This window comes from Coturnix japonica, chromosome 2 (genome assembly GCF_054131305.1).
Source record: "Coturnix japonica strain WE chromosome 2, WE-NBRP24, whole genome shotgun sequence".
Classification (NCBI taxonomy): domain Eukaryota; kingdom Metazoa; phylum Chordata; class Aves; order Galliformes; family Phasianidae; genus Coturnix; species Coturnix japonica.
Genome location: NC_140664.1, coordinates 32,743,848 through 32,764,830, shown reverse-complemented (window position 1 = coordinate 32,764,830; position 20,983 = coordinate 32,743,848). Strand labels below are relative to the sequence as shown.

The 20,983-nt window shown below is 38.6% G+C and overlaps 1 protein-coding gene across 3 annotated transcripts in view; it reads left to right on the top strand.

The window, feature by feature from the left end:
* CLVS1 (clavesin 1) overlaps nt 1-20,983 on the top strand; it is a 91,920-nt gene that overhangs the window by 32,692 nt on the left and 38,245 nt on the right. The gene's annotated exons all lie outside the window — the stretch shown is intronic.

Genomic DNA, 20,983 nt, shown 5'->3' with positions numbered 1-20,983 from the left:
CCAGAGGTACATGCCCCAGCACTGGGCAGGGTGCAGGGGCTGTGGGAGACAGTAATCCAAAATCCTTGTATCCAATTCACTTGCAGCATAGATTGATTTTCAGATGCTTCATTTCCACTGTCCTTTGCTTGCCTTTTTGTTGTTGTTGTTGTCGTTGTTCTTTTCCTTTCTTTCTAGCTGTAAATCATTGAAACCAAAATATATGTGTTACTTACTGCAGCATTAAGAAGGATGTATAGAGATTTGGGGTTCAATCCGCTGGAGAAATCAAGGGGATTAAAATTCATCAACATCTGCCTTCTGGAGCGTGCAGCTCATATGCAAGCAAAACTGCATGCAGAGGGAGGGTGAGGGATAGGAAGAGAGCAGTTCCCTCAGCAGCTGGAAGTGTGTTGTTGTATTGCTTGCATGGATGTGTTTGAGTCAGAGAGAAATGAGGAAGAGGGAGGACAGGCTCCCTGTTGTGCTCTCACTCTGACTGCCTTAATTTACCATACAGGATTCTTTCACATTACAGTTTGGACTAGGCAGGGGCTGCACATCCACTTGGTGCTTGCAAATAAATAAGAGAAAATTAAAACCATAGGCTGTTTCAAAGTTAGGGAGAAAGTGAGGGCAAAATAACTGGAACCTGATGGAACAACCAGAAGATAGGCACAGGCTGTGGTGCTCAGGGTGAACTTCAGCCATTTCCACTTGATTGCAAGTCCATCTCTTCTTTGCTTGAAGCAGGGCTGACTTCAACTTAGACAGGCATTTCACATAGCTGCATATCTAAAAAGCAAGATTTTATAAATGATTGTGTTTCCATTTTATTTTTAGTACTTTTTAGGTATCCTGCAGTGATAATACCTCTGCAGTAATCTTCCCTGGTGTGTGTATTTTAGATTTTAAAAATACACTAGAAAGAACAATTTGTTCAACTATTTTTTTTTTACTAACAAATTGCCTATAATTAGATCATGATTTTCTTTACTTTATGCTATTATTCAGAAATAAGGCAGAAAAATCTGCCAGTAATTTCCATCCTGTGTTCTCCTTTGTAGGGAATTTTCAGCAATTCTAGCAAATTAGAAAGTCAAGCTGTGCAATTAGTCCCTGAAAGACAAGGACAGTATCTTATATTCTGATGCTGCTATCACTTCTTCTGCATTCCTTTATAGAATAACATTATGTTGTTTAAAAAAACCCCTCCACTTAGAAGGATGAGAAAGCCCGTGAAATTCAGAAGGGAATCAAATGTCAGCAAGATGCTCTTGTGTTCATCCAATCTGTTGTACTGCCAGCTCTATATCAAGAAGCCAAGTCCAGACTTTATCACATCCAGTTTCTGCAAAAGGCACTGCAGGCTTTCTCTCTATTGAATGGGAATGAGGGGGCATCTCCACACCATGCCAGCTTCGGGTCTGAGCAGTGGAAAAGAGAGCTGTTCCTTTCAGACCCACTTTTCCCTACTGTGCTTCTTCACAGGTGTTTCTTCATCACTCCCAGATGGAGAAGCCCTCAGGTTATTTGCAGTTGTTGGCAACAGTATGTTTCTGGAAGTATCAAGGCCTAAAAACATCAATGCAGACCTTATAATTATATAATTAGACTGACAACCACAGCCTGTGCTGGGCAATTTAACAAAGCTGACTTTCTTTATCTGATGGTTGTGTATTTCATTTCTCATTTGAAGTCATGTTACTGCCTTCTGCAAGTTAAGCAGAAATATAACATTCTATGAAAAGCACAAGTATCTTTTTCTCTAAGAACTGGTGGGCTTAGCTAGTTGTTCGAGTTGTGAATGTTGCACTCCAGGTTATAAGGTTTGGGAGGATGTCATTCATGCTTGGTTTTCCTGCACAAGTTGATCCTTGCGGGTCCCTTCCAGCTCAGCATATTCTTTGACTCTATGACAAATATAGCAAGTGACAGGATTCTTTTCTAAAAAAAAAATGTTGGCTCTTATGTTTGTTGTTGAAGTAGTTTCAGTAACACTTTGTTTCATTATTATTTGAAAATGAGCTGACATGAAACTAATGTAAAATTTATTTAAAATGCAGTTGAAATGGAGGCAAGCCCTAGATACAGAAAAAGGGGTCACAAAAGGAGTTGCACTGCAGTTCATTGAAAATAAAATGGCCAAGTTATGCTCTCATGAGTTTTGATCATACCTGAAACAGATTACGGTTGTTTCAGTTCCTTATTATATCCCACATCACTGTGCACATACAGATGCTCAGACAGGCAGATTAAATGGATATCCAAATCCTTCCTATGAAGAGATTTTGAGCCATGTTATATCCCACATATGTCAAGTAGATGGAAGGAAAACATATCTTACAATTTTGTGTGGGGTTGAGCCTGTGTGTCCAGCCAGGAAGTTCTAGCCTGTCTGTAATCTAAATGCTAGAATTGAACCATTTTCCCACAGCTTTGTGATGCTCTCGTTTGATTCAATATCTCAGTCCACTCTTTTGTGAAATACAGATCCACTAATAGTACATATTTGGTTGGATTTTTGTTTGTTTGTTTGATTTTTTTTTGTTTTTAACTTGAAGTTGTTTTGTACCAGTGACTGTATTGACAGTTCTTTCTTTCTTTTCATGATCATTTTTATTTCTTTCCCTTGAATGACTGCTGAAGCATGTCATCACTAAGCAAAAGAAACAAAGTTTACATAGATGCATATGATAATGAATCCTGTATTGCAAGATCTGTGCTGCTTATACCTCACAGTCTGGCCTGCAAAGATTAATACATCGCTGTTTTAAAGGGTGGTCAGTTCCAAGCACTGTGCAAGTCCGTAAATACTCAGAGATTAAAGATTAGATACATTGTCACTTGGTCTTTTTCATTACACTATTTGAACTTCTGTTTGCTCTGTTTAAATTTCCTTGTTTGCTACTGATCACTAGCTTGAAAGCCTCTGATAAATAAGAGAATTAGGATGGAACTTTATGTGGCAGTTCCTTATGACCATAGGACTGTAGAATCATAGAATCATTTAGGTTGGAAAAGACCTCTAAGATTATCTAGTCCACCCATCAGTTCTTCACAACCATTCCCACTAACCCATGTCCCTTGTCCCTCAGTGCCACATCTACACACTTCTTTAACACCTCCAGGGACAGTGACTCCACCACCTCCCTGGACAGCCTTTTATAATGTTTCACTACTCTTTCTGAGAGTCCTGAATCTCCTCAGTGTAACTTAAGGCCATACTCTCTTGCCCTGTCATAAGTTGCATGGGAGAAGAGTCCAACCTCCGTCTCACCACAACCTCCTCTCAAGCAGATGTGAAGAGCAATGAAGTTTTTCCAGTTCTCCGGGCTGAACAATCCCAACTCCCTCAGCCACTCCCCAAAAGACTTGTGCTTCAGATCCTTCATAGCTTTGTTGGCCTTCTCTGGACAATTTTCAGGACCTCGATGTCTTTCTTGTAGTGCGGGGATCAAAACTGAACTGCAAGCGTTTCATTGAATATAGCCTAGATGTGCAGTGAAGTCCAGAGTTTCATTTTATTATTATTTTTTTAAATATAAAAAATCTCTTTATGTTCTTGGTGTACATAGTTGCTTTGCCTCCAGACAGGACTTTTGATTTTAGAGTGGATAGGGAAACACTGTTTCTTCTGCCTTACACAACAGCACAACTATATCCTGCAGCTTGTGTACATGCTCACATGCATTCAGGCAGAATCCCCCAGCTAATCTTCTGAGTTGAAAGGCAGCAAGTTCTCCAGCAGTGTCCAGAAATACCCTCAAACTTTCTAAACATCCAGCACAAGCTATGATCACCTTTGATGAACACAAAGTCAGAAGGTTACCAGGCCTCAACTGAGTAGATTACAGAAGAATTCAGCTGCCTAAAAAAAGACTGACTTGGCTCCAGCCTGTAAAGATAATGAAACTAGTAGGATGAATGGTTGTGTTCACGGTTATATCCTGGACATCTTCAGTGTTTGTTGTTGTTGTTTTTCTTTGATAATTCTGTAACATGTCATTGCAATAATGTATGTAAGGGCCGTGACTGTTAAAACAGCCCTACCTCTATTAAGTGACACTGATGAATCACTGCAGGGGTGATCTTTATTTTCATATTCAATAACACTTTGATTCAAATTTTACAGTCACAGGCACTAATAACTGTATCGATAGCAAACAGGGATCTGACCCCAGATATTCATTTCTAACAGCCTGGCAGAGGCTATGACCAACAACACCCACCAGGAGACTAATTAAAGTTCTTTTATTATTACAGTTATTTTTTAGATTATCTTCAGTTCATTATCATGTAGTGAAAACTGAATACTTTTTATAATACCATTTATAATACTGTGTATGAAAATGGAGGAAAATGAAAGAAAATAAGATTATTTTTATTTAAGAACACTTTAATTAGGTATTGGTACTGACAGGATTCAGAAACAAAAAGAAGAAATGAAAAAAATAAAAATAAAAAACAAGGGAAAGCTTCCTAAACTTCTCTTAGAAAATTAATGTTTAAATTCTATTTGTCTAGAATAGCACTGACATGGAAATCAAGTCAGATAGTTAAGCTAAAGGATTTGTTTGGGCATTACTGGATATTATCTCATTTTGAAATCTGGAATGAGATAACAGATTAGGGACAATGCAGCATGCTTAGAATTATGTGGTGCTTTTCAATCTTTAATATAAGGAGCAATTTTTTTAAATGTAAAGTTGTTTCCCTCCTACTGTAAATATGTATATTGAGAAACTTCATGTCAGGTAACTCAGAGATTGCTTGCCTCTCAACACTGTTTTGTACAACCAAATATTTTTCATGTTTTCATTGTGAATGGCAAGAATTGCTTGAATTTTTTCTAATTTGTTACCAGTTCTTGTTTATTCAAAGTTGAAACCATGCTGAGATTATGGAATAGTATTTCAGATCAGCATGTCATGTTTAACAGGCATGACCAAGTCTTTGGTGTGGTCTGGGATCTAAACAAAGCCCAGGCAATGACCATACACTTGGACACTTTGCTAGACCGTCTGCTCTGCAAGCTTGATCTTTCCTTCACCAGCCTTAGATGAACACACTTACATGTGGAAAGCAGAAGGAGGTGTGATCTCAGAGATGGCCTTAGTACTTCCAATTGAATTCTTTATGAATGGAGTGAAGGAAACAAGCTCTGAGAGACCTTACATAGGAAGTGTAAGACATCCTGTCTTCCATAGTTTCTAATCATAGCACTGCTGTTACATGATAGTTTAGAGTAGGAATCTACATTATAACAAGATGAGGAACACCCTAAAATGTTTATTCCAGTTTTGTTTTTCTACAGAACCTGTAATGTAAGGAGAAATCCATCTATGCTATAAATCTACAATGCTGTTATGTCTTATCAGGTATTTATAACAGCTTATATTAAGGGAAAGATGCAGAGCTCTCTGTCGTTGCCTGAAGGTAGAGCAGCTCAGATCCTCAGAAAATGATGCTGGGCAAGTGAAATCAGACACAGAGTTGTATACACTTGTCCAGAGAAGTACAAGTAAATAAACTTAACATCTAGTGTAAAAATCATGGTAGATTGTAAAATAGTGTTTCTGATTGCCTGCAGACTCAGACATCACTCATTCATCTTCCCAGTCTTTCAGGCTGAACATTTGAAAGACAATAATTGGCAGATAGGCCACTTTCTTGTGACGGGACTTGTTGCATGTCTGCAGAGTAGTAATGATTTCTGGAGCTGAGAATCAGCCTTTTTTGCCTTCCCCTGTCAGTACAATATTTACATTAATGTAGACTGGTTTTAGTTTTTAAATTCAGAATTTAGATACTTGTAAAAAATGAAGGAAGTCTTTACATTTAGGATTTTACACCAAGGCCTTGCCATTATCTTTCCTAGGAGAGCAAAACTGAAGGAAAAAGAGATATTCTAGACTGGGCCCTTACACATGAACAACTGTTTCTGGTAGTGACCAGAGAACAAACAGTGCCTTCAAAATACAAAAGCAGGATTTTCCTATCACCTAACATCCAGTGTCACCAACATCCAATAATGTTCATCATCTGGAAAATGGCTACAACATCAGGAGATGTTGTAAGATTCTCAGCTTCCCAAACATTTTACCAAAAAGCTCAATTTGAAATCCACTACTTGTAAGAAATACATGCATGTATTTACACAAGTAGTTGGATTAAACCATTTGCAATACAAGCACATTAAAAACATTTATATATTTTTTCCATTAAATGCTTTCTCAAAAGTTTCAAAATGTTCTTTTTTTCTTCAGTATTAAAGACCTTCATTTTAAAGACCTTTGCTGGACTGCTGAGCATGAAGTCACAGCTAATAATGAGCACTTAGTATCCATTGAAACAAGGTCAGCTTGAGTCATTCCAGAAATGCTCTTGTTATCTGTCTCCAACAGCTGTTGTGATATGCAGAGTGAGTACTCTCTGAGCTGTCAGTAAGTGTGCCTTTGAAATTTTATGAGACGAGAAAAGAGACTGACTCATTATATGTAAAATAAAGGTAGATAAACAGACTTTACATTCTGCAAGAGAAGGCCTGTGCTCTTTGTGTTCCCATTGTCTCTAGGGAGTTGACAGGAACAAGGAAGAAATAGAGTACAGTGGGCAGTAGGTGCCTATTTGTCACATGAAAACTGGAATTAACTACTTAGTAAAATTGATCAGTACAGCAATGTTTGCCAGCTGGAGGCTTTTGGGCTTTTGGCTCTGGGTGAGGATAAGCTGCAACTGGGACAGCTCCAGGAGCCTGTGAGTTAATAGGAAAGACTTTTTTATATATAAAGTGAAGGTCTTTTAGTGAAGGTCTTTTAGTGAAGGTCTCATGGAGTTTGTATTAAGAGTGAGATAGGAGGCAAATAGCTCCCACTAAACCACGTCCCTCAGAAAACCCTGGGAGTGTTCAAGGAAAGACTGGATGTTGTGTTGAGGAACATGGTTTAGTGGGAGCTATTAGTAATAGGTGAACGGTTGGACTAGATGATCTTTTAGGTCTTTTCCAACCTTGGAGATTCTATGATTCTATGAAATACTCTATCAGTTCTGGAAAGGAAACAGAAAAAGTTTGCAATATTATGTGTTGCAATAGGTCTGCTGGAAAAAAAATATGTTTATTACTGGTAGCCAGGAAATAAGTAACCAGAGTTGATCTAGTCATATCTCAAAACTTTGAATTTGTGCAAAAGCTTTTTATATTTGATCTTGAGTCTAGATCGTATGCATTTCTGGAATCTTTTTTCCTCATATAAAGCACTGAAACAGGAAAGTTCACATGCATTAATTTATATTATCCCCCTCTTCATTGTTTTCATGGAAATTCAGGAGTGGTGCTGCTGTAACAACAGTTTCCTTTGCTTCTTTTACAATACCAAAAGCTGTTTCTGAGTGAAATCATCCTGAAAAGAGTGCTTACTACAGACACCTTCTTATAAGAAATTATGCTCGGTGTTGTTGTTGTCTTTTTAAATATGAAAAGTGTTGCATACAAAAAACTAGATCAGAAATAATTATAAAATAGAACATAGTTGGAATGGAAACAAAAGAATCATTGAATCCAATTCCTAAGATGCAGTAGTAACTTTTCGCTGAAAGCTAAACGTAAAGAGAGGTGGAATGGGTACTATTTTATATGACACGTGGAATGGTTATGGAGACACATGTGGGTAGGGAAACAGAAGCCAGTGCAAGAGGTGAAGTGACAGTATGACTGGAAATTGTGGTATGTGGTATGAATTATGCCCTAAGCTCGGATAGATCAGGACTTTGCTTTCTTGGAGATTATTTGTGCTGTTTTCTAACTAGCAACTGCTGGATTAAAATCCACACTTCTTGAGAATGCAGCTGCAGCAACGTGAGATCATTTGTGCTCTTACACCACAGGCTTTTGACCCCTTCTTTAACACATCCTTTCAGAGATACTGTATCAGTGAGAATGGCCAAGGGTCTCTGGCTGCTGCAGTGCAAGAGTCAGCGACTTGGCCCCAGTGAAACACAGGACTTTGTGTTTCCATTCTGCCACCCTAGGGAATGTAATAATTTCTGGTACAAGTTTGGCAGCAGAGAGCTGCAGGCAGGAACATTTTAAACTTCTGTAACTGTCTAGAGTTACTTGCTTTTTCCAGCTATAAGCAGAGAATGAATGTTTCTACAACACATATTAAATCCATTTAAAGCCAAGCCTATTATTTATATATCCACCTATACAAAAGAACTTATCAAATCCTCAGCATTGGTTATGAAGTATGGCTAGAAGAGAGCTTTCAGCTAGAGAGTTTTCATTAACTTGAGTTGAAATTCCAACAGATGTCGATTTGCCATTGCCTTGGTAAAGACTGTGATTCCAGCCTTGTTGCATCTTGGCAGGAAGTAATTTCCCATTTGATAATTTCTGCAGTCTTGGGGGATGATATGTTCCTCAACATCTGAATAATTTTTGGAAATCTTGTACATCAAATGTAACTTTTTGTCCAGAAATCCTGAAACCTAGTTTGTTCTCAAATATTTTATTTCTCTTCTTAACTGTGTAGAGCTTCATACTTGAAACAAGCACTCCTGAATAGCAGGGGTTCCTTGATTCAAGCACGTCAAACTGAGACCCCTCGAACACTACAGTCTTCCAAGGAAAAGATGAAAACAGTGTAAAAAATTCACTGGAACTCCCAACTCCCTTCTTCCCTCCTCTCTACCCCTTGCCCTCTACCAAGCTTTGATGTTGACAAATTGGTATTTTCTGAGGGAAAAAAGCATTTCAGGGCAAGTCCCTTCAGCAGCTGTACTGCTCTGTAATTCAAACCTTCCAAAACTCTCTTAGGATATTTTTTTTGCATCTTTCTGCTAGACACATACTAGATCATCTGCATGTGCATTCTACTTTTCTCTCTGAGCACTATTTTGAACCATTTGTGTTAGAATCAGTTTAAAGCATGGCTAAAATGTAATAAAAATCATTTCCATTTCAAAGGAGGCTTTCTGATCAACTCTAATATACATGCAATGGAAATACGGCTCAGAAAAAGCATAGCTAGCAAAATTATAATTACAATGCAAATATTGTTCAAATAGCAGCACCATTTAGAGTGTCATCAAATTGGCATTTTTTTTCAGAAGTGAGGCAGAAGCGTGAACATATATTTGATGAGCAAAATATTTTATTGCTGCTTAAGGATTATGGAGAATAACAGCAAAATTTTTAATAAACTTAAAAAAAAAAAAAGAAATAAAAAAGAGTAATACATATTATATTTTTCTTCATTCCAAGAGAATCTAAAAGCAGCTGTGCATAGTAGTCTGCTCAGTAGCACATATGCTCAGTGCTATGAAGAGGTTTCTTTTGAGTCAGTTGGAGTGCTGATGTGCATAGACACATCTTCAGCAGCGACAGAGTCCTACTCTTAACATCTGGGAGGAGTTTCATGAAGAGTTCCACTGACTTTATTTGGCTTCAATAACAAAGAGAGAGAACCTGAATTAAAGAATTTCTCAGGAAGTAATGTCTCAGTGTAGCACAGACAGAACTTACCTCCTTGTGATGTTCTTTTCCTTCATTCGGTATTTAGCAAACTTAGTGTTAAGTGTGAGGACAGCTGTAAGGTTAAAGTCCTAAAGAGAGAATGATTCCTGAATACATACAGTTGCTGAAATTAATAAATTGGTACAGATAATACTTTGGACTTAAATAATCAATGTGCATTCTTCCTCTTAACTGGAGAAAATATCCCCTTCCCCTCCCCCCTCCCCCAGTCTTTGAAAAAAATGCAATCATTTTAACATGTAAAATATAAAACCTTCAGTATTTGAAGGCAAATTCTGAGCAATTTCAATTGAAAAGAGAAAACAATTTTTTCTCCAACCAATAAGCAATGACTAAAAATCTTGTTTCCTCCTGCTGGTTACTCTCCAGCTTAAGATGAGTCAATAGTCACCACAGCATGGAGACTGTGCACATTTGGCATCATGTGTGAAAAAGCCATGTGGACAGCTGGACTGACAAATGACAAACATGAGCAGAACAGTCAAACTGTGGTTCTGTTGAGATTCTGGATTTCTTCAATTAAACTTTTCTATGAAATGTCTGCATTTTTTAGGAGAAACCCACAACTTTTCACACAGAATTAGACAAATAGCTTGGCAAGAAGAGCTGTCTCTTGTTGAAAATGGGAGAAAATTGGTTTCTCTAAGTAATTATAGCATAAGCTGTAATTATGTATTAATTATATATTCCAAATATTCCTACCCTGACCCTTCCATGGATATATGAGTTTGAAGGGTCTTCTGACCATTTAAGAGAGATTTCTGCTGAATGCAAGATCAGGTTTGGCCATCAAACCAACTAGCCCTTATTTGGCTTTTCTTCACTTTCCTTCCTCCCTGCTCTTTCTCCACCTTTGATATTACTTTCTCCTCCAAGTACTGAAAGATAAAATAAGCCATGAGGAAAACCAGGTGTGCAAGGTGTGCATTTCTGACACTGGGCTCACATGGCTAGCAGCGATAGGTATTCAAACACAAAATATAATTAACTATTCGAGAAACTTCACCCCTCCAATTTGCTATACATGCCTGAGTGAATGTTAATGGGGTCACAGAGCTCTTTGAACTGCTGCTGACAGAACAATAAAGAGTTCCTGTGGTTTTCAAGAAACAGCACAGTATAATTTTGCTTGCTTTGCAAGGGCATTTCTTAATGATATCATTATACCCTCTAAACTCCTGGTCCATTTTCAGAAACTCACAACACTTCAAATGACAAGTTACCTTCCCTTCTCCCTGGGAGAATTGAATCTCAATTATAATTTATAATGTGTTACTTACTCAGTGAATATTCTTTTCCTGTGCCTCTGAGAGGTGCCAGCTATGGTATTTTAATGAAGCACCCCCATTTTATAGTCTCTCTCCTCTGAAACTGGAACAACAGCACTTAAAGGGCTAGGCCTCCTGTTTGTGGAATAAGGAAAGCAAATAAATTGTATTGAACTGCCTTAATAGGCCACGGAAATAACTTATATTTGTCTTTGTGTAGATGTAATGCCTGTTTGAGTATTGCTGGAGAGGGAACAAATAACTTTAATAACAAATTCCTGCCATCTGTGAAAGAACCGATCCAAATGTTTGAAGCATTTTACTTTGTTTACACCATTTTGAGGCTGTTGGTTTCAAAGATATTCTAAGGAATATTCAAGTCCATTTGTTAAATTAATGAATTAATGAATGCTGTCATTAGCTTCAGAAAATTAATTAGGTATCTGATTCTAAGGATTGCTCAGTCTTGTGTGGATGTAGGGAAACAATGAAAAAGACTATTTGTATTGGGATGGGGTATTCCTTTTCTTAAGGCAAAAGCAGAAGCAGATCTGGAAGATTTCAGGTTGAGACAGGGAGAAAAAGAAAAGGAAGAAAATAATCTTGTGTTCTTACAGGTGATTTTGCAAATTAGTTTTCTGACAATTTTGTAATTGGAAATTTTACTTAGCACAGTTTCTGTAGTCACTTCGGAATGCGATTCTCAGAAATCTGCCTTTATAACTGGATGCTTGGTTGAGCATTGGCATTGATCAAAATAAATACCTGATATAAATGTACTTGCATGTAGTCACTTATCCAGCTGTGATTTTCTTTCAGCATCAGTATCTCAGATACAGGCTCTCCACAGGTTGCCTTGAATGAGTCAGGAAATGCCATAATGAACACACAGCAGTGGCATGAAAAGGGGCAAGTAATCAAGAATTTCAGCACAGTGAATCCCCAGATATCTCAACAATACTACTAACATGATCATGAAAACGGCAAAAATCGTTGCCTCCCTTATTTTGTATACTTGGGGTGCTTTTCCAAGCACAGACAGCAGCCTCATACCATCTCTCCACAGAGTCTGAAGGCTGTGTTTTCAAGTCCAACCTCTTTGAATCTGTTCTGGTTGGCACACTAAAAGAAGATGTGGAATAACTCCTGGCAGGAACATTTCATTGAATGTGAAACATCTTTTGATTTTTGTGTACACTGCATCCTTTTGAGAACCCTTTCAACCTCAGCAGAGACTGAGCCTTGGAAGATACGCTACAGGTGAAGACTTTGAACTCTTCTGATTTCTTTGCCATTCAACTGTTGTTGCACGTGAAGCAGATCTTGTACCCTTCAAACATTTCAAATGATTGTTTGTGTATGTTAAATGCTGCAAACTTTAAAATGATTCATCTTTTTTCTTTTCATCTCTCTTTCTGTCCCCTCAGCCACAGGCTCTCAGATTCCCCCGCATTTCTCCAATTGTGAATGCATAGCAGAGCTTTACAAGCCGAAAGTATTGGAATATTGCCATAACATAAAACTTCATGAAGCAGAACAGTGCCATATATTTTTTCAAACGCTGGTCATCTTCCTGTCAGTAGACAGTTCTGGAAGGATATTTCCAGTACTTTGCTTTACTAAAGCAAACATGCAATTTCACTATCTTTTTTTTTCTTTGGTTTTTTTTTTCTTTTTCTTTCTTTTTTTTTTTTTTACTTTACTTTTAATTTGCCACTTGTGGCACGTTCTTCTACTTCTCAAAGGATTTGTGTCCAGACAGGTCTTGAATATCTCCACAGAAGGAGACTCCACAACCTCTCTGGGCAACCTGTTCCAGTGCTCTGTCACCCTTACCATAAAGTTCTTCTGTATGTTAGTACAGAACTGCCTATGTTCAAGTTTTAAGCCACTGCCCCTTGTCCTGTAACTACACCCCACTGACGTACACACCTGGCCTCACCCATTTGCCTCCCAGCTCCCTTTAGATATTTATAAACATTAGTCAAAGTGAGTCTTCCCAATTTGCTGAAATTGTAGTATTTCCAAATGGAGTGTGAATCCCATACAAGTGCAAGTGTTGATGGTATGTTCAAAATCTGTGTTACAAAAGCAAACTTTCAACCTCCTCCCTGTAATCTTGATGTGAACAGCAGGGTTTGAATAACTGAAATCTGGAAACTGGACTGATATTTTTTCCCTCTAGAGATGGCTACAAACAGATTTACAAAGCAAATTCTTATCTGTCTCAAGATGCCAAAGAGCCAGTTTGGCAACCATCTTAGTGGTGCTATTGGTCTCAGTGCTGATCTCCCAGTAGTACAGTTCTCTACTGCATGGTCTCCCTGTGGTATGACAGGGATCTCTACAAATGCTTTGTATGATGATGTTTTGTGAATATGCTCCAAATCTGCATAAGCTTACATTTCTGTGTAAGATGTGCCTGTTTAGAACATGGAGGTAGGTAGGTACTAGCACAATAAGTACTGACAAATGACTTTATGGAAACATGCCCTTTGTTTCCAGGCCTTAAGACAGCAGAGACCAAATCAAGCTTCTAGATTTTCCACGCACTTGTGATGCCAAGAAATAGAGCTATTCTCGGGGCTGATGGTGTCCAAAAGTTCTATGAGTCAGGGAGCAGAGGTGGGATGTGAACCAGTTCTTCACACACACATACCTTCCCCACATAACCAGTTCACTTCCTCCTTAGCAATGTCAAAACTGGTGAAGAACACGAAAGACAAAACAGCAAACCCTGCAAAAGATCTGGTGGTGAAGGAAATACAGGAATGTATCCTAGAGGAAGAAGTCCTCACAGCCAGTTGTCACTAGCATAGGGACTAGGAGGTATCAAATGAAGGTGTAAGGAACCAGGTTTGAGACAAATGGAAAAAGGCAGCTATTCCTGCTGTGTGGTGTAGATCTGAAAGTCCTTGTCTTGAAGGGTACATGTACACTACATGACATCCTGGGGACAAGTTAATCAGAGAGAAATCTGGAGAGACTGACTTAGGAGAGAAATCACATCCAACTCTAAAGGCTGAGAATAACTGAAGGCTGAGAGCAGTGGGTGAAGAGACATCTGTTCCTCCTTCCCTGGACACCTGGTCTAGAGAGAGGGTAAGGTCCAGTTGGAACTGTGGTAGGAACTGTGTGATCATCTTCTGCATTACAAGCAACAACATTTCCATCTGTCCTGAGTGTACTTCAAGTACTGCCATGGTAACAGTTATAAGATATTTGTTACCAAGCTTCCAAAGAGTGCTCCTAAATTTTCTCTTTGGATGCAGTTCAGCTAACATCAGAATTCTGGACTATGGTGATGGCTCAGGAATGGTTCTGTGTACTGTAGACCTTGGTTTTCCTCTTGTCAGTAAAAATCAGTAACATCAGGATATGCATTACAGGCTTACACCGAAACACATGAAAACAGATTAGTATTGACCCCTGTGAATATTGATCAAGTCTATCATATAAAAACTGCAATTTGCTCAGTCAGTGGCACCACAGTGATGCTACTGGCACTACAGTGTATACCATTTTCCTCTAAACCCAAGCTGATTTTCAGTTTCTAATATGAGATTTACAAGTATCATTTTCTGGGCTTACTAAATAAGTAAAGAATGGATTCTGATCAATATGTTCAAAAGGAGTAAATAAACAGTCACCATCCCTCCCTGACCTCTTTAACAAGAGGGGGAAAGAATAAACCCAAATGAAATTAAAATGTCTGAGCCAATGCTGCGTAAGCTAACAGGAAATCATTAGATATACAACCCACCTCCTTTAAGCTACATGTTTCATTTTGAAACAATTGTGTACTTGGAGACATCCGTAATTATTTCCATTTATTTTCTGCTTCAGTGATATGTAAAGCTGCAGTTTTGATGTGGCTTGCCAAAATCACTCCATTGATTTACATAAAAGTTCACAGGAGGCAGAAATATTTGCCTGAAGTATAAAAATAAACATGTTCAAGCAAACGAGATCCTGGCAAAAAAATAAATAAATAAATAAATAATGTAGTAAATTCAGAAGTTTAGTACAAAGCCGATTGTATTTCTGTGCTTATCTAAGCATAACCACCACAGTGTCTGTTGAATCGAAAGCACAGAGCATTCAGTCCTTCCCACTGGTTCATCACCTGCTCCTCAGTGACACTGCTGCCATCCTGGTGGTGTCTTTTATGGAGGACATCATTAAGGTCTGGTCCAAACCAGGGGGGGTTCAGGCAGGGGCTGCTCCGCTGAAAGTCTGATTCTTGTCTCATGCTGATCTGTGTACTGGTGGGAGGAAAAGACAGTGAGTAACCACAAAGCCTTTTCCTATACACTCTCAAGAGAACACCCCAAGTCCTGAGGCCAGATGAAGCATTGACAGCAATCATGAGTTGAAGACTGGAGTGTGGCACTATTGTTTCAGTGCCCAGGGAAATGTTCACAGGAAACAGAGGGAAAAGATCCTTGGAATCCCCAATGCTCTGGCAATCTGCAATGCTCTGGCAGAAAATCATGTATCCTTTCCCACCTCTTTCAGCATCTTCTCAGGAGATCTGCACAAACCACAGGACTCAAAGAAAGGGAGTTTCATCCAAAAAAACTGCTGCTGCCACTGTGTGCCACCTGCCTCTCCTTAGGCAGCACATGGAAACCACACAGCAGGTCCTCTGTTCTGGCTAGGAGAGAGCTGTCAGTCAGAGCAGCTGCTCCATGGTACTGCTGCAGCCTTCCTCTGAAAACATCCCCAGAGAACACCTCCCTGCTCTCTTCTATCTCACTAGTCTCAAAATACAGTATATATATATATATATTTTTTTTTTCCTAAAACATTTAAGTAGAAAATGAAAATTTAAATATATTTATATATATATTTTGCATTTGCACTGTAGGTTTTGAGTCCCTAAGGTACATTTGATGTCTTTAAACTTTTTTTTCCACAGCCATGAGAGCTGGATTTCTTTTCCTGTTTTAATGAAAGTCAGAATTTCAATCTAATATCACAGGAACAGCAGCCTGAACTTTAAGGACATCTTGAAAATCATAATAATCAGTGCTGCTTTTGTAGCTGCATGGAATGGGAGGTTTTCATTTACTTTTGTACCCTTGCAAGTCCTACTTATGACCTGACTTGATAGAAGAGAAAGCTGCATTGGATAGGGCTGTGATGACAATACGATGGCTACATTTGAGGCAGAAGGAGGGGAGGAAACGGATGGGGAGGTACAACCACTCTTAGCCAAATAGTGCATAGTATCAGCTGTGCTAAGCAAGGTTTTGTGAGCAAAACCTTTCCCTCCTCAATTGTCATTCAATAAGTCCATATGCAATGCTGTTAATTTTCAGCTAAAACAGTTATTTCTAAAGATCAATTCCCTCTTCCTGTGGATGCCGTCTGAAGAATTCTTTACATTGTATAAGAGGTACAGAGACACTTGTTACATATTTTTGCACAGTGAATATGGGGGTTTGGTTTTCTATTTTGTTTTGTTTGCTTGTTTTTTGGAGGGGCAGAGAAATGAGGTCAAAAGTATGAGGGACTTAACAGATAAGAAATCGTACTCTTTTAATCTGAATCAGAGAAACAAATCTTACCCTGGGAACGAGATTCAAGCCAGCAAGGAGGTGGCAAGCTTAATTTTGCTTCCACTTGTACACTTCCTGAACACACATGAAACAGTGACAAGTGAGAAGGAGTCTGGTGTCAATGGTGCTTCCAGACATCTGTGGGGAAAAAAAAAAACACAAATCAAAACACCTCATCTTCTTCAAAATGGGCACAGTTTGATTTGAAGACCTTAAATTCAGAAAACTCTTACACTGATATTAGGAAGCCCTTAATCTAGCTGTTAAAAGACCCTTCAGACCAGGAAATAGGTCTCTTCTTAGCGATGTGCGCAATCAACTAGTACAGCATCTCCTCCAGGAGTACAATAGATCTGTCACTATCTGAACTATACTAGGAAGGGTTTGAAGGCTTCCTAGAAGATGTGTGCTATGCTTTGCTGATTTACTGGATAGTTCGTAGCAACCACATAGTCAAAATTTAGTAGCTTTTGCTAAATAGTAATTTAACAGATCAGATTTTTACCATGCTTAATTTTGTTTCTTTGATTGTTTGTTTGTTTGTTAATGTATTAAAAAAAAAAAGCTTTGAAATTTTTATGGCTGAAAAACAAGGTCTCTTACTTGCCTGCTTTCACTGCTTTTTAAATTCACAATGTACTTGTACTGCTGAATGTTCCCCTGTGCCTTGGTTTTGTTCACCTTTTTATCACTGACAGCAGAGCAAGGCTGGGAGATAAATGTACTAGGAAAGCACAAGTTGCAAGGAAACGGATATGTTCCTGCACTGGAACAAGCTTTTCAATAAGAAAAGGTCTAACTGAGGCACCTTGAATAATTTTGTTATGCAGGTTGTCTTTTTGTCTCCTCGTCCAGCTATTTTATCATTAAAAAAGATTAATAAGGAGTGTTGACCCATTGCTGTCTTTTCACAGCGTCTTGTAGGAATTTAATGCACTATAAATGGAGGAGAATTAAGTGTCTTTTTCAAAGGTGAAAATAGGGCTAATAAAGTGATTAATGAAGTAACCTCCTGCATTTGGATTGCAATGAGAAGTCTCAGTGGGGAAAAAATACTACAGAGAAAATGAAACAACCAACACTCTGCTGTGTGCTAGAGGAAGATCTGATAAGGTCATGGAGGTAATGCTCCTGATGGGAATGAAAAGGAAAAAAATACCTGAATTTGGGGGAAAGTAACTCTGTGTCACCAAGAATTGGCAGTAAGTTTGTTTTGTACTCTGCCTTATATTCAACCTGTGATGATTTTAAAGTTTCCATCCACTAAACAATAGAAATTTTGATCACGCAAAAATCTGTCAGCAGGAGATTTGGCTTTGGGGCACTCAGTCAATGGTACTGTAATTATTTACAGAGATGATCAAGTAACTTCCATCTCTGTCCTATGGATCTTAGTCTCCTTTCACTTTCCCCCACTTTCCTTTCAAACGCAGCACTAGAGAGAAAGAGGAAGGTAGAAACAGAGATAAGCCATTTTCTCAGGCTTTATTTTTCAAATCCTATAAAAAAAGTAAATTCCAGACCTAGTTACAGAATAAGATTAAGGATATAAGGGGTAAATATATCTGTGCTTTCTGAAATAGATGTTTTGGTTTTTTTTTTCTTCCATACTTTGTGTAATATTAAAGCACTTCACTGTGAACAACAAGAAGCAGGAGCTGGCTCTTTCCCTATGTGGGGGGAGTAGAGAGGACAGAAGAGAGATGGGCTCAGCCAGCTGTGGCAGCAAGTGTGGATGTCAGTAGGTGGTGCAAAAAAAAAAAAAATGATGATGGGCCCAGAGTTGTAGAACAGAGCATCCTTCACTGTCAGGAGATTAGAGTTTGGGTGTCCTGACAATAGGGAGGAGTAGCAGAAGATCCTGAAGTGGAGGTGAAGGGACATTACAAGGATTGGAAGGATATTTGGGACAGGAGACTGAAATAATTGAGCACATCTGGAGTTGTAAAGTGTACTGAAGGGACTCCGAAATGACCTCTTAGGGCAAAGAGACTATATAGACTGACACACTGGGAAATTCTGGGAAAATCTTATCTGGGATGGATATCTGGAGTATAGGAATAGCAGCAGAAGGCATTTCTGGAGTGAGAAGAGCTGTGGTACAGCTGAAGAAGTTACAATGAGAACTCAAAGCTTTTAGATCAAAAAGGACAAAGGTTAACAGCAAGAGGTTGTGTGGGGATGGCTATGGGGCTTACTTGGGGTCCTTTGAGAGGGATCCTGGCTCGGTATGGGGAGTAGACACAGGGGTCTACCAGAGCACCGCAATGTCCTTCAGCAAAGGAACCTGCCTTTGTAGCACTACAGCCACGTATGCCTGGCAGATGGCCTACAGGAAGCTTGAAAGTGCCATTAAGCACTTAGTCAGCTCTAATTATTTGTAGACATGGCCTCTTACAGGACCTAGATGATAGGCCTTGTTGATAAACTAAAATGTGAAAAATAACATTTTGTAAGACAAGGCATGTCTGTCTTTTTCATTCTCTAAAGTATCACATGAATCCAAAAGGATCTTTTTACTACATCCACATGAAATCATGGAGGCAAAAACAGTAAACTGATTAAATTTCTCATTTACCAGAAGGATTCCTCCACACTGTATGACTGGGATCACTGCATGTCGTCCAAAAGGCAAGGATGAGCCTCCCCATTTCATGCTTGCCAGGAGCCAAAGTCCCTGTGCATTCTGCTATCATGTGAAATTGGCATGTCCTCATGAATCCACCTATGAGATTTTGTAATAGTAATATTTGCATAGAAAATATGGAAAAAAAAAACAAACAGTGAAAACTTTTATTTGCAGGCACAATTTTACTTGGGAACCAGCAGAGTCAGAGTGACAGTTTGTCATCTGTATGTATTAACCTTGTATTCAGTAGAGCTCTGTCTTTAACGAGACTTTAAAGTAGACTTTACCAAACATCTCTCAGATATATTTCTGGCATATTTACCATTATTTTCACTGAATCATATATTTATAATTTTACACATGTCAAAACTAGAGATAATACACACCCAACTTTCTTCAGGCCACGTACCATCCATTTGGTCATTTTGCAGATGATTTGGTTTCAAAAATTGCATGTGCTTTGTAACACTTTATATTTTAAGCAGTTCTTTTTTCCTCTTCTTTCAATACAGATAAGATACTAAACAGGGAAGGGGTAAGATAATCAATTTCATGAGCTATGATTTGGAATAGATGCACAAGATATTAACAAAATATGAAACTTCCTGTTTTAGGTTCAGGAACTCAAAGGAAATTTTCTTTTGGGCTATTTTCTCTTATCATATGCTGGTTTAAAGATTTGGGATCCATTTGAATTTTGCTAACAGCAATGTCTGAAGAGCAGATGCATCACTTACATGAGCTCTCAGAACTGACAACAAGGGCAAGTCTTTTCCTGAATTTAGGACTAAGAATTTCATCCTTTTGAATCATTTCAAACAATTTGCTCCTCTCAGAGTTTGTAATCACAGATAATCAGATACAAAAGTATGAATCTAGAAGACTACTGTTACTACACTTTTGAACTGTAGATAGCTACAATGCATACAGTATGGTAAATAGGAGTGTTTTTATCACTGAAGTTTCATTCTTTTACTTTTCACTGACAGTAAGGAACATATTTTTGTCTGTTGGATAGTTCTTGTCTTTCTAGAAAGGAATTACAGTTACTTGCAAAAGAGCAAATGCTTCTGAAACAATTTTAAATGTTTTATTGAAGAGCTGACTCCAAAGAGAGGCAGATAATCTCTTGCTTCTGTGGAGCACCATTACTTTGGGGCAGTTCTCTGCACCTAGGACTATAAACGATGTCCAGGGCAAGATGGGCAGACTTTACTGAGAGCAGAGGTTGTCAGTATTGTAGTGGACAACAGAAGTACTCTCTCAGGGAAGGGTCAGCAGGGCTTGAGAAACCTATATTCACTGTTTCTCTGAGCAACACAACAACCACTTACCCCCTTTGTCATTGCACTTGATAGGATCTTCACCTCTCCTCAGAGATCCGGAGGACATGATTAATAATGTAGCTCCTGAGAATGCAGATGTTCTGCTTTCAACATCTACTTGCTGGTATTTCTACCAAATGCTCTGTCTTTTCCTGGGCACATCTCAAGAGAGCTGATTTCTGCTCATATAGCCAGATTTGTGTTCAATGCTCCACTTCAGCTGGACAAAATCCCTCATTTCTGCTTGAGGCTCATTAACCTGGGTTAATAAACTCTCATTATCCAAGGTTTCCTCAATCAACTGCTGAATTGATGATGAGCCTTCCAATACATGGATACATCAGAGAGAGAGGTTTAACATCATGTAATTAAAATCCCCATTATTTCTAGCATGAAGGTGACTGAACAGACACAGAGCAAACTCTGCTTACTAATTCAGAAAGTAACAATGCAGAGTGAAAGAACTCAGTACTTTTTTAATCTAGAGGTCTTCCCATGCATGCACAGGACACAGTGAAGGCAACCTCCAATGCTGAGAAGAATGAACATGGCACTTGAAATTAGGGAATAAATCAGAGGAGTTATGTGGTATAACTAGTCATTATGAGCAAAAGGACACAATATATCTTAGATAACCTAAAAACCAGAAGGGACTTGAGACAGCTGTGAATCCTGGTAGA